The 12,004-nt window shown below is 44.7% G+C and overlaps 2 long non-coding RNA genes across 2 annotated transcripts in view; one reads left to right on the top strand and one right to left on the bottom strand.

Moving 5' to 3' along the window:
* Window positions 1–12,004, top strand: part of Gm34112 — a 43,728-nt gene that overhangs the window by 14,800 nt on the left and 16,924 nt on the right. The window contains exon 2 of the long non-coding RNA XR_375316.4: window positions 438–571. This is a non-coding gene — a long non-coding RNA (predicted gene, 34112). The remainder of the gene's footprint in view (window positions 1–437; window positions 572–12,004) is intronic.
* The window catches only part of Gm14249 (predicted gene 14249), a 42,924-nt gene that overhangs the window by 24,666 nt on the left and 6,254 nt on the right, over window positions 1–12,004 (bottom strand). The window lies entirely within an intron of this gene.

Below are 12,004 nucleotides of genomic sequence, written 5' to 3'. Positions count from 1 at the left end.
AGAAAGAAAGAAAGAAAGAGAGGAAGAAAGAAAGAAAGAGAGGAAGGAAGAAAAGAAAGAAGGAAGGGAGAAAGAAAGAAAGAAAGAAAGAAAGAAAGAAAGAAAGAAAGAAAGAAAGAAAGAAAGAGAGAGAGAGAGAGAGAGAGAGGGAGGAAGGAAGGGAAGGAAGAAAAAGAAAGGAAGGAAGAAAAAGAAAGAAAGGAAGAAAGAGAAAGAAAGAAAGAAAGAAAGAAAGAAAGGAAGGAAGGAAGGAAGGAAGGAAGGAAGAAAGGAAGAAAGGAAGAAAGGAAGGAAGGAAGAAAGGAAGGAAGGAAGAGGGGGGATAATTATCCAAGAAGGAGATTTTTCAGTCATTCAAATTAATGGGAAAAACGTTTTGAACAAAATCAAAGCATTGGGCAACTGTCTAAAAACAGCTTTACTCTTTGCCCCTTTAGTGGAGCAACCTTGGGTGAGAGAAGCCGGGTGGGAGAGATGCCACCAAGTAAGCTCAGGAGAGTCCCCATCAGGAGGACAGATAACTCACTCACCGCAGCAAGATGGTGCCCGGGAAGGAGCTGGAGTACTGCTGGTAAGCACTGAAGGTCACCCCTACATAAGATCCCTAAAGGACAGGCAGTGACACAGACTTCTTGTTGTCCCAATCTGACAGTGTTCTCACATTCCCAAAGCACATGAATTTACACAGAGGCATAAGAAACATGTTGAGTGTATAGAGAGGTCATACATGGAAGGAGATTGAAAACCATGACCTTCAAGCCCTGGGGGGAACCACCTCCCCTCAGTGAAGGTCGGTGCATAGGACCCATGGATGGCATGAGCTCTAGAAATTTCTCTCTTGCTCTTGCATGACCATCTCATCATACTCAGACTGCCTGGGGGTCACCAAGCCAGGGAAGGGTGAATGCTAACCTAAATATTACTGAGATTTAACCTGGGAGTAATTAGAAGGATAAAACCAAAAATTTTCAGCCACCAGTGGAAAGCCTTGGGTTTTTTTAAAAAAAAAAAATTATTTGTAGGGGAAAAAAAATAGGTCTGCTTTGATGCAACAAGATTCTGTCCGCATTGGGATCTGGGGTGACACACAGAAAAAGGAACGCTGGATTTGGAAAGGAGATGTGAGCCAGGCCATGAAATGTAAAGTCTGTGTTGATTAAAGGTGGAAGAAAATGAATCCCAGCACACAGGGAAGGAGCGATAGGCGAGCATGACCAATCAACAGCAAGCAAGGGGGTCTGAGCAGCAAAGACCAATGATGCAGGTTAGAAAAATTAGGGAAAACTCTGCCAAGGAAAGGTACCCAATTCTAAGTTTAAAATACACTACTTCCTCCAGGTCCCTCATGCTCACCAAAGGCTGTAGGCTTTAAGTGGGGCAATTCTTAACATGGAGAAGGTCTTAGCTAGGGCTTTACTGCTGTGAACAGACACCGTGACCAAGACAACTCTCATAAGGACAACATTTAATGGGGGTGGCTTACAGGTTCAGAGGTTCAGTCCATTCTCATCAAGGTGGGAACATGGTAGCCACACCTTCACTCCAGGGTTTCCAATTCCATTGGTCTGAGGTGTGACCTGAGTGAAGAGCATTGCAGCCATGCCTGAGAACCAACAGGTAAGAAGCAGGCCAGCAAGGAAGGTTACAGACAGAAGACAGCAGAGGCCTGGAGAGAAGTCATCCTGAAGAGACTACAGAAAGCGCCTGGTGATTGACATGTGGCAGAAAGGAGAGTGATGGAAAAGGATGAACTTCAAAGAACTTCCCATGTATCGTGTGTGTGTGTGTGTGTGTGTGTGTGTGTGTGTGTGTGTGTGTGTGTGTGCGCGCGCGCGTGCGTGCGTGTGTGCGTGTGTGCGTGCGTGTGTGCGTGTGTGTGTGCGTGTGCTTGTGTGTGTGTGTGCGTACGTGCCTGTGTGTGTGCGTGCGTGCGTGTGCGTGTGCGTGTGCGTGTGCGTGTGCGTGAGTGTGTGCGTGCGTGCGTGCGTGAGTGTGCGTGTGTGTGTGCGTGTGTGCGTGAGTGTGTGCGTGCGTGCGTGCGTGTGTGCGTGCATGCGTGCGTGTGTGCATGTGCGTGTGTGTGTGTGTGTGCGCGTGCGCGTGTGCGTGTGTGCATGCGTGCGTGCATGTGTGTGCGTGCGTGTGCGTGTATGTGTGTGTGTGTGCGTGTGCCCACGCACGTGCATGTAGAGACCAGAGACCAGTCTCAGGCATCATTCACCAGGAGCCCTCCACCTTGTGTTTTGAAGCAAGATCTCCCTTTAGCATAAGGGTCACCATTTAGGCTTGACTAGCTAGGGAGTGAGGCCCAGGGATCTGCCTGTCTGACTCCCTACCCCTCCTCCCAAGCTGGGGCTAAACGTTTTCAGCAACACAGCTTTCTTTTAACTGTGTTCTTGGCATTAATCTAGGGTATCTGTGCTTTTGTGGAAACCCCTCTACCAGTTGGGCTACATCCCCAGCTCCTAGTCCAGTCTCTTCTGAAATCGTCACTAGTTTGAGTTCTTCTTATGGCATTCATTTTGTTGTCTTATTTTCTAGATACTTTACTCTTTCAGATTTATACATTGTATTTTATGTCCATAAGCATTTTGCCTGTATGTATGTATGTATGTGTATGTATGTGTGTGTGTATTATGTAATGTGTTATGTGTGTCCCTGATTCCCACTGAGGTCAGACGAGGGCCCCGGATGGATCCTCTGCAACTGGAGTTCTGGTGGTTGTGATCAGCCACGCCCCCATCCTCTGCAGGAGCGGTACTAACCTCTATGCAGCAGAGTCTTTCTTAATAGAAATAGCTGTGAACCCAAGAAATTACAGCCTAATGCAGTAAAAAAAGAGCATTCGTGGGAACCTTAGTGAAGCCGAAGGCAGGTGTGTCTGTGTTTGCCCATGGGCAGACTACTAACGGTATCAAAGAGTGTGATAATTGACTTGGAGCTTTTCTCAGCCCTGAACCTACTGGCATCTTGCACTGGGTAATCTTTTGTTGAAAAGGCAGAGATACTGTGTACATCGTGAGGAAGTTAGCCTCCACCTTTTGGCCCCCATAGCACTAGGTCCACCACTCCACCACTACAACTAAAAATGTCACAGGGCACGATTAAGGCTTATCGAGGAATTAAATCTTCCTCGGGGGTGAAACCATCAGTTTAACCACCAAGGAGTAAGTTCAAGGAGTAAGGCTGAAGGTCTAACCCCTCTGCGTGCTGAAGGAACGTCATGCTTTGTGCACAGTGCTGCAGAAGGGCATAGAATGTGTCTTAATCCCTCTGTTCTCAGACCCAGGAGCCTACAGAGTGAGAATTTATCAGTGTGTTGTGACTAATCTCCATACAAGAGAATAGGTACTGTGCTCAGAGCCCCCAAATTCAGCTGGAGAATTTGGGAGACCCAAGCCCCACTCAAGGATTTAAAGAAGAGTTTCTGGAATGGGAGGAAAATTCAAGCAACTCCTATGAGCATGGTTGGTTGGTTTGTTTGCTTTTCTAGTTCTGAAAGTATAAATGAACCAAGTTGTTCTGTTTCAAAGAATTGGAAAAAGCAGTGTGTGCAGTCAAGCACGGTCACTGTCGCAGTGTTTAAAGTCTGGGTAGGGAGGAGAAATGGTCCAAATGTCCAGGTTAGGAGACTGGCTCATAAGAGGTGAGCTATCACATACATGTTAAAAGCATCAGTGTTCATTGTTATTTCTAATATTTCAGAATGTGTCTGAGATGTAAGTCTCAACCTCATTCAAGTCTCCAGCAACTAATTTAAGCTCCGAACTTCCTGTGGCCTTGTTTGAGGATGAACATCATGCCTAGGACTGTCTCACAGGGTACTCAGCTATGTCAAGTAAATTAATATACATAAAGAGGGCCTGAGACGATGTGAGGCGTGGTGCATATTACATTTGTCCATTAATATCACTCCATGCTTAAAGCACACACACACATACACACACATACAAACACACAGACACACACACACACAACTCAGAACAAAATGTGTCTATCATCTCTCTCTGCTAGAGGGAAATATTGCTTGAAATACTATAGTATCTCTCTCAAAATAGATACAAAAATGAGTTCCTGGAAACCTGTTGGCTGAGGCTAAAGACAGAGAGTAGAGGTCATTATTATTTTGTTCCAGTATGCATAATATGTTTTAATTGTAAAAGAATATGACAGTAATATTGTATAAAACATATTTCCTAAATCACTCTGAGGCAGATTTACTCGAGATATTATTAAGAAATCAAACACGATAACAGTTTTTGTTTTCCTCAGATGTGAGGAGCCCCGTGGTAGTGAGAAAGTCTGCACAGACTCCACTCCAAACACAGTAACAGGGACATCAGTGTGGAATTGGACCACGGCCTACAAAGGGAAAGAGGTCCCAGGTATTTTAAAAAGAATGGGCCAAAATGGAGCCAACACCATTTAAAAGGAAATAACAAAACCAAAATGTTTCAGATTATTAATATTTATAGCAGTTTAGTTTTAAAATAAACTTTTATTTTATTAGCATGCTGAACATCTTATTTAATAACTTCAATCCACTGACTATTTATGACTTGTAAAATTGTTACACAGAAAATAATTATATTTATGTAATATTAAATATTCCTAGATAAAATTAACAACATATCGGTTCCTTAATTTAATAAATATTATTTTAAGATATTAAATAGGTCAAATTTGATCCATAAAATATTTGTTAAAATTAGACTGTTTACCACTGTGACTCTGGCATGGTGACTTTGGAGTGGCCTCTGTTTCTTTATTTGTCACATACACTCCAGCCTTGAGAATGGAGGGAAGTGAACAGCAGGACCCAGCAGTGCATCATGGTAAACTATCAGCTCTATCCTGCAATAAATCCTCAGGGACCATTTGTTTCTCCTACAGACTGCTCCAGCCTCCCGTGCAGTGGGGGAATTGGTTACCAGCGAAGTAACACTTAGGCATAGGAGACACCTACTTTTCTTTCTTTTCTTTTCTTTTCTTTTCTTTTCTTTTCTTTTCTTTTCTTTTCTTTTCTTTTCTTTTCTTTTCTTTTCTAAGTTAGCCAAAGGAAAACAAAAGACCTACTATGTTACCAGCATTTTGAAACACAGTAACTGACAAAAGCATTTCCGACAGAAAACAAACCCCTCTAATTCCCCAGGAGACCAAATCACCGCACAGCTTTCCTTCCTCCAGAAGCATGCCCGGCAACTGTCCAGTGTTCTGTGATGACCAAGCAGCAGTCGCTCTGTGTCAGCCCTGTGAAAATCAGCCGTGCTAAGTTGATCAAGTCATGGTGGAGATGTCCAGCCAGAATGTAATTAGCACTGACAGGTACTGGGATTTTAAAAACCAAATCAGGAAAACCACATAAAACTACAGCCTAATGTAAAACCTCCTTGAGAGCTGGCGGGGAAGTGGACTGCGCGACCCATGGGGTCCCTGTTCCAGCTTTAATTGCTGTTATTCTCTGGGATGTGATATCTTAATCAGAAACAATAGCTTGTTTAATTGACTAAGATTGGGGGAGGGCTGCCACCTCTCAAAGATATCAGGACTGCACTCAGAGCAGATGAGCTCTGGGGTGAAATTAAGAGGACTCTTTAGACAGTGTGGCTCAGGGCATTGTGGGATTGCTGTGCAGCAGAGGGCTGGGACCTTCCTTATTTGAAGGATTTAAGAGCCTTGAGATGACGATTCTGCTCAGAGATGGCATTCAGAACACTCTCTGCAGGATTCTCTCTCTCTCTCTCTCTCTCTCTCTCCTCTCTCCCCATTGTGTGTGTGTGTGTGTGCACACGCGCACATGTGCGTGCATGCACACACAGGCATGCATATATGTATGTGTGGTATCTTCTCACTCTTTGTGTGGATGAATACACTCTTACATGCATGTGTAGAGGACAGAGAAAGAATGTTGCTGTCTTCCTCGTTGATCACTCTCCTTATTGTTCCTTTGAGACAGGTTCTCTCACTGAACTTGGAACAAGGCTGGCACTCAGCCAGCCCAGTAGACCCTCCTGTTTCTGCCCCAGACAGTGCTAGTGTTAGAGGTGCCTATAACCATTCCCTTTTTTAACTAGGGGGTCTGAAATCAGGTCTTCGTGCTTGTACAACAAGTACGGGGTCATCTCCTTAGATCCTGTGTCACCTTTTATTAGTCAGGTTGGATGATCTGTTTTGTAAAACTAAAAATGTTTGTTATTATAATTCATGTATATGGTGTCTCAGAGAAGTTTTCAAAGGACATTGACATATATTACTTTTATGTCTGGAATGATAAATGCTATGAAATAGAGTTTATCATCATCTGAAATGTTCAGACCTGATCGCTAAGCCAGAGGTGGTCCATTTTCCACAAGTCACCAGCACACAACAAAAAAACCCACCTGAAGAAGGAATAAGAAGGATTCTCTTTCGAAAACATATTCCCAGGGGACCCTAATGTCCTCACACATCTGTTAGGGATATTCTATGTAAACAAAACAGCATATCTGAGTTAATTCAGACCTGAGGTTGGTTGGAATCTTGGGAATGTGGAAAAATCTTCATCCATAAAACTCTTTTGTTGAGGGGGCTAAACATAACTTTCCCTGAGCTCAACTATGAAGTTGGAGTGTGTTTTAAGAGGTGAGCTCCTCAGACTGACTTCTGGGAGCCCCGCTGCCACCTGGGTAGTCCTGTAATCAGGGCACAGTTAGTAACTGGCCCTGAATGGCACTTCCTAACATATCCTGTCCATCTCTTTCCTCCATTCCAGCAGCTCCTCACCTGCCTGCCACGCCCCTAACAGCCCCTTCTCATCTTTTACTGTTTCCTCTCCATCCATGACTGCGGTCAGCACTCATGGATGGGCCATCAACATTCTTTTCACTCGGGAGTGTCAACATTGGGATGCATTGATTGGTTGCTGAGAAGTCCCTTAGGACTGTGCCGTGGCATTCCAGGCTTCCCTCTCCCTCTCCATGAAGCTTTTATGAGCCCAGGAGGCCCAAGTTGAGAACTCATAGAAGAGTTGCATCCAATAGTAGTAAATAAAGGAGATGGGGGTAAGACCAGGGTGGAGCTGAAGCCTCTGTGGACTCCTTTTGAGAGAATCAAGAGACCCCAACCACCCCAACTAGATGTCCCAACCCCAGACAAGAGCTGCCCAGTGTCTACAACCATAAATCCCAGCATCTAGCATCTATGTGATATTGAAGTGTTGGGTCAGCACTGCTTCCAGGAAGCCTAAGAGGTAGGCGTTGAAGATGTGTTTTAATTTCTCAGAAGTTAAACTGAAAGGTGGTGGTGGGGAGATGAATAAAAATAAAATACAGAATTACGATACTGAGAGTAATCTACAGGCCAGTGGGTTCTTCCTCTTGCTCAGCCTGCACTTAACGATTCCCAGAGCTCTGTAATATTTGATGATCTCCTTGTTCAACACGGAGAGGGCATCGAGATTATAGGTCCCTCACCCACATGGCTTTTTATGTGGATGTTTGGAACTGAACTTGGGAACTGAGACTTGAACGGCAACCACTTTACTAACTGACATCTCTCCCAGCCCTCTTCACCCTCTTCTTGCCTCTTGAGTGGTAGAGCTGTTTAAAAGGCCATTATTGGCGCTTTTGTGCCTGCATTCCTGGTGGATCCTGTACCCTTCTAACTACATCGTAGACAGCTTCATTACACTCTTCAAAACTGGGCAATTTGCACAACCCAGGAGACCAACCACAGACTAAAAGCTAGATGCAGATGAGTTAGAATCAACAACACTTGTTTTGTTTTTTGTTTTGTTTTGTTTGATACAGGCTTTCCAGCTCAGACTGGCCTAGAACACTCTATATAGTCCAAGATGGCATCCTGTCTCAGCGTCTTGAGAACTGAACTTACAGGCATATGCCACAGTGCCTGGTTCTCAAAATATATGTCATCCAACCATAGAGCTTCCAAGTCACTCCAAAGCACAGCTATGGGCAGGCAGTGTCACCACAGACTCCATTGAGAGTGGAAAAACATTTAAAACTAAATAAAAGGTAGTACCCTGGGGCTATTGGGAGGGAGACTGGTGTGTAAATCCAGGGTATTAGTGTTACATCATTGCTGCCCTCCAGGAAAATCCCTGCTGACACGAGGTGACTACGGGATATGACCATTTCTGATGGAGAAAATGTTTAGGATACAGAGTCTATCCCCAAAGTTCAGTCTGCATGAAAGGTATAGCCTTACTGGATGCTGAAAGGCAGCAGGGGAGTTACTGGTGCAGAGAGGAACCCGGGAGGATGACTGACCATCAATCATGGTATGCTATGTTCTGCAGCAGGGTCAAGGGCATCATTAATTGTGTAAGTGGAATTGTTGAGATTGTTTTACAAGCATGGTTGGTATTGCTTTCCAAAGACATTATAGCCTCTGTGGTGTGTGTGTGTGTGTGTGTGTGTGTGTGTGTGTGTGTGTGTGTGTGTGTGTTGTGAATGCATGACTGTGTAGTGTGTGTGTTGTGAATGCATGACTGTGTAGTAGTGCACTGAGTGTCTCCCTCTAATCGCTCTCCTCTCTGTTGCCTTGAGGCAGAGTCTCCCACTGACTTGCACAGTCACTGATTGGAGAGCTCTCAGGATTAATCTTTCCCAAGCAGAGCCCACACAGTGCCGGGGTGACAGGCATTGCTCACGAATCTTTTGACTGCGGTTCTGAGATTCAAACGCAGGTCCTTATGTTTGCAGAGAAAGTAAGATTGCAGTTGAGCCATCTCCCAACTCTCCATGACAGTTGAGCCATCTTCCAACTCTCCATGACAGTTGAGCCATCTTCCAACTCTCCATGACAGTTGAGCCATCTTCCAACTCTCCATGACAGTTGAGCCATCTCCCAACTCTCCATGATGGTTTCAAACTTCTAATAGCAATCCTCTTTCATTCTTCTTATTTGTGTGGTTAGGACTTATATGCTAAGACACCCATTGGGCATTTCTAAGTTTTAGTTTGTTTTACTGTAAAACTAACACCACCACTAACAATGTAAAACCCATGCTTAATGGACAATTTTTGAATACCAAGCCTATACTAATTTATTCATATGCATTTTCTCAATGTTACTCAATTCTGTATTTATTATAACATTTATAGGAGCATTGTTTTATCTATTTGGTGTGTGAGCTTTCAACGGCTGCAACAAAATGACTGAGACAAAAAAAAAACCTGATACAATGGGAAGATTTATTTTCTCATGCTCAGAAATCTCAGCCCATTGTCACTGTGTTCTGAGGGGCATCCACAGTGCGACAAAGCTGCTTATCTTGGGGTTTGCAAAGAAATGGATGGGAAGAGAACAAGGTTCCAAATCTCTTCCAATGACTGTTGACATCCATTAGAGCCAACCTTTTAAGAGTCCGGTCACCTCGCAGTGGTGACCCAGTCTGCCAATCAAGCCTTGTGCACATGATCCTGGGTAAGGTATTTCATATTTAAACCACAGCACCATAAGAAAGTAGTGACCCAGTGTGCTTGCTTACCTTGCCCAATGGCAGACAATGGAGCAGGTGCATGGTAGGTGCACCATGGGCCCAGCAATCTTAACATTAAATGCAGAAGTACAAAGTGATACAAGCTAGTTCTAGCTAGAGAAAAAGAGGAGGTCCAGCAGGTGCCACATCTACAGGTGCTGTGTGGCTCCAACTGCTCCCTCCATTCCTCAAAGAACAGAGATCTGGTGGAGCCGTGTCTTCTGTGTTTTAGAAGTGATTTCATACGACATCTCTGGATTTCACATGCAGACGGTAATTCATGAATGCAGCTACGGCACTCAGCACATTCTGCTTGTGGGCACCTTGGCTATGGCCTCTACTCAAAGCCTTTGCAGTAAAGACAAGAAAGCTGCTTGGCTCATTTCACAGTCCAAAGGCTTCTCCATCTGCCTTGGAGGTTGGGAGCATTTGCAAGGCTCCTACGTGACCCCCAACATGGTGAGTGTATCATCCTAAGTGAGCCACAGCGTGGTGACCGCATCATCTTAGACCTTCCTGACGCTAAGTCCCTTACCATAAGAAACACTAGTCTTCGCCAGGTTGGGACAGCTGGTCACTGGTCTCTACAGAAAACCAACTTCTGGCACTTGTAAAAGCTGAAGGCCAAATCACCCGACCTTCAGCACGTGTCCTTTCTGGGGAATTTTGTCTCCTTTCCAGGTGCTAATGTGCTAAAGCTTGGGAGTCTCCACTTCAAAAGCTAGAGACTGCTTCTGGCACCAGGATGTGAGACACTTAAGGCAGCTCTCCCCCGACCCCCACACCAACCGGTTTTCTAGAACTCTCTGAGAGAAGGAGAAGGCACCGACAAGCGAGCAGACATCCCCAGGAGATATCCTGACTGTTATTTGTCAGCGAATCCTAATTCGAATCCAAATGGGAGCTGGCCATTATCTGGGACTCACACAGACCCAGGTATACAGCTAATGAGCAGGTTGCCAGCTCCATCTTTCTCAAGAGCCCTCGGAGACTTAACCGCGCCATTTCATAAAATATGCAGATGGTAGTGCGGAGAGAAGAGCAAAGGCTTTGAAAATGATTCACACAACCTAAAAATGATGTTGAAAAGGGAGGAATTAAATATTCACAAAGTGAGAGAAATTAAGGCATATTAACTGTTAGAATGTGGAAATGAAATGACTAACGGGCACGCCGTTGATGAGTACGGCATGATTACAGATCTGTCAAAAGTTGCCAATTCTGACTCTGTGGGATGCGGAGGTGCCAGTCGGCTGGTAAGGGCAAAAATATTAGGTATGGGACAAGCCGCGTGGTAGTGACAGATCAGAGTCAAAGGGAGGAAGACAGTAGTGATTAACACCGGGCTCTATTCTGTGGAGAGCTTGAACTCCGAAATCACAAAATGAATGCTAATTACCAGAAGGGAACAGACTCCGAGTTGACTGGACCCTCGAAGCGGATTGTGGCTATTAAGTCCGTAATGAGGAAGGCCAAAGAAAGCCTAAAGGCTGGAGAGGCTAAATTCGGTGAGGTCATCGCAATTCTCTGTATTCAGAAGCAGGGGGGATGGAAAGCCAAATTGTGGCCCATCCAAACTGGAATTAGCAGTAATTATTATATAATATGTAGTGATGGGATTTAAATGGCTTACACATTTTCTCTGCTGAGATCATTTAGACGTGATTCATACAAATGATTAAATTAATAGATCTTCCTTTTCTCAGACTGCCAGGCAGCTTAAACTAGATTTTTCAACAGAGATGGATCCTAGCAAAACCACATGAATAGAGAGATTTGGGGAGATTTCAGGAGAACATGGAGCTTTCTGAATAACAGATTCACTAAGAGATGAAGGCTCAGCTCCTGGCCTTTGTCTTCTGTTGATTGCTCCATTTTCTTATCTTTAAATGTGGGGTATTCTAAAAGGGAGTTTTAGATCATAGATCAACAAATATCCTCAAAATAGACATCAAAGCAGAACAAGAGAAGGAGGGCCAGGAGGAGGGGGAGGAAGAGAAAGAGGAGGAGGACCAGGAGGAGGAGGGGGAGGACCAAGAGGAGAAGGGGGAGGACTAGAAGGAGAAGGAAGAGGGCCAGGAAGAGGAGGAGGAGGAGGAAGAGGAAAAACCAATATGCATAGGAATACACCCTACATCATAACAGGGAGGATATGTTGAGAAGTTTAAATGTTAGTAGCAGTAAAAAGCCACTTTGAAAGCTGGTGGAGTTTGCAGGCAAGTGTGATGCATTTCCAAACAGAAATGAAGAGAGAAGAAATTCTCTGAGCCCAGACAGTGGCCAGTGCAGTGCCATCCTTGTAAATTTCCCCTCCCCCTCTCCATCTGCAGAAGCCCATCACTGCAGCTGGCTGTGAGAATGTTGTTTGTTCCTTTCGTCCGTCAGAAGGAGGAGGCAGTTCATAGAGACAGGAAGAACCGCCTGAGGTCCAGTTCGTGCTCCCAGTGGAGACTTCTAGTCTCCTCGGCTACACAGTGGGAAGAAATCCACAGTACAAGACCCAGGCATGTAACCATTAACTGC

The sequence above is a fragment of the Mus musculus genome, chromosome 2 (genome assembly GCF_000001635.26).
Source record: "Mus musculus strain C57BL/6J chromosome 2, GRCm38.p6 C57BL/6J".
In the NCBI taxonomy this organism is placed as follows: domain Eukaryota; kingdom Metazoa; phylum Chordata; class Mammalia; order Rodentia; family Muridae; genus Mus; species Mus musculus.
The sequence above is the reverse complement of the archived record's forward strand: the minus strand, read 5'-3'. Positions and strand labels throughout refer to the sequence as shown.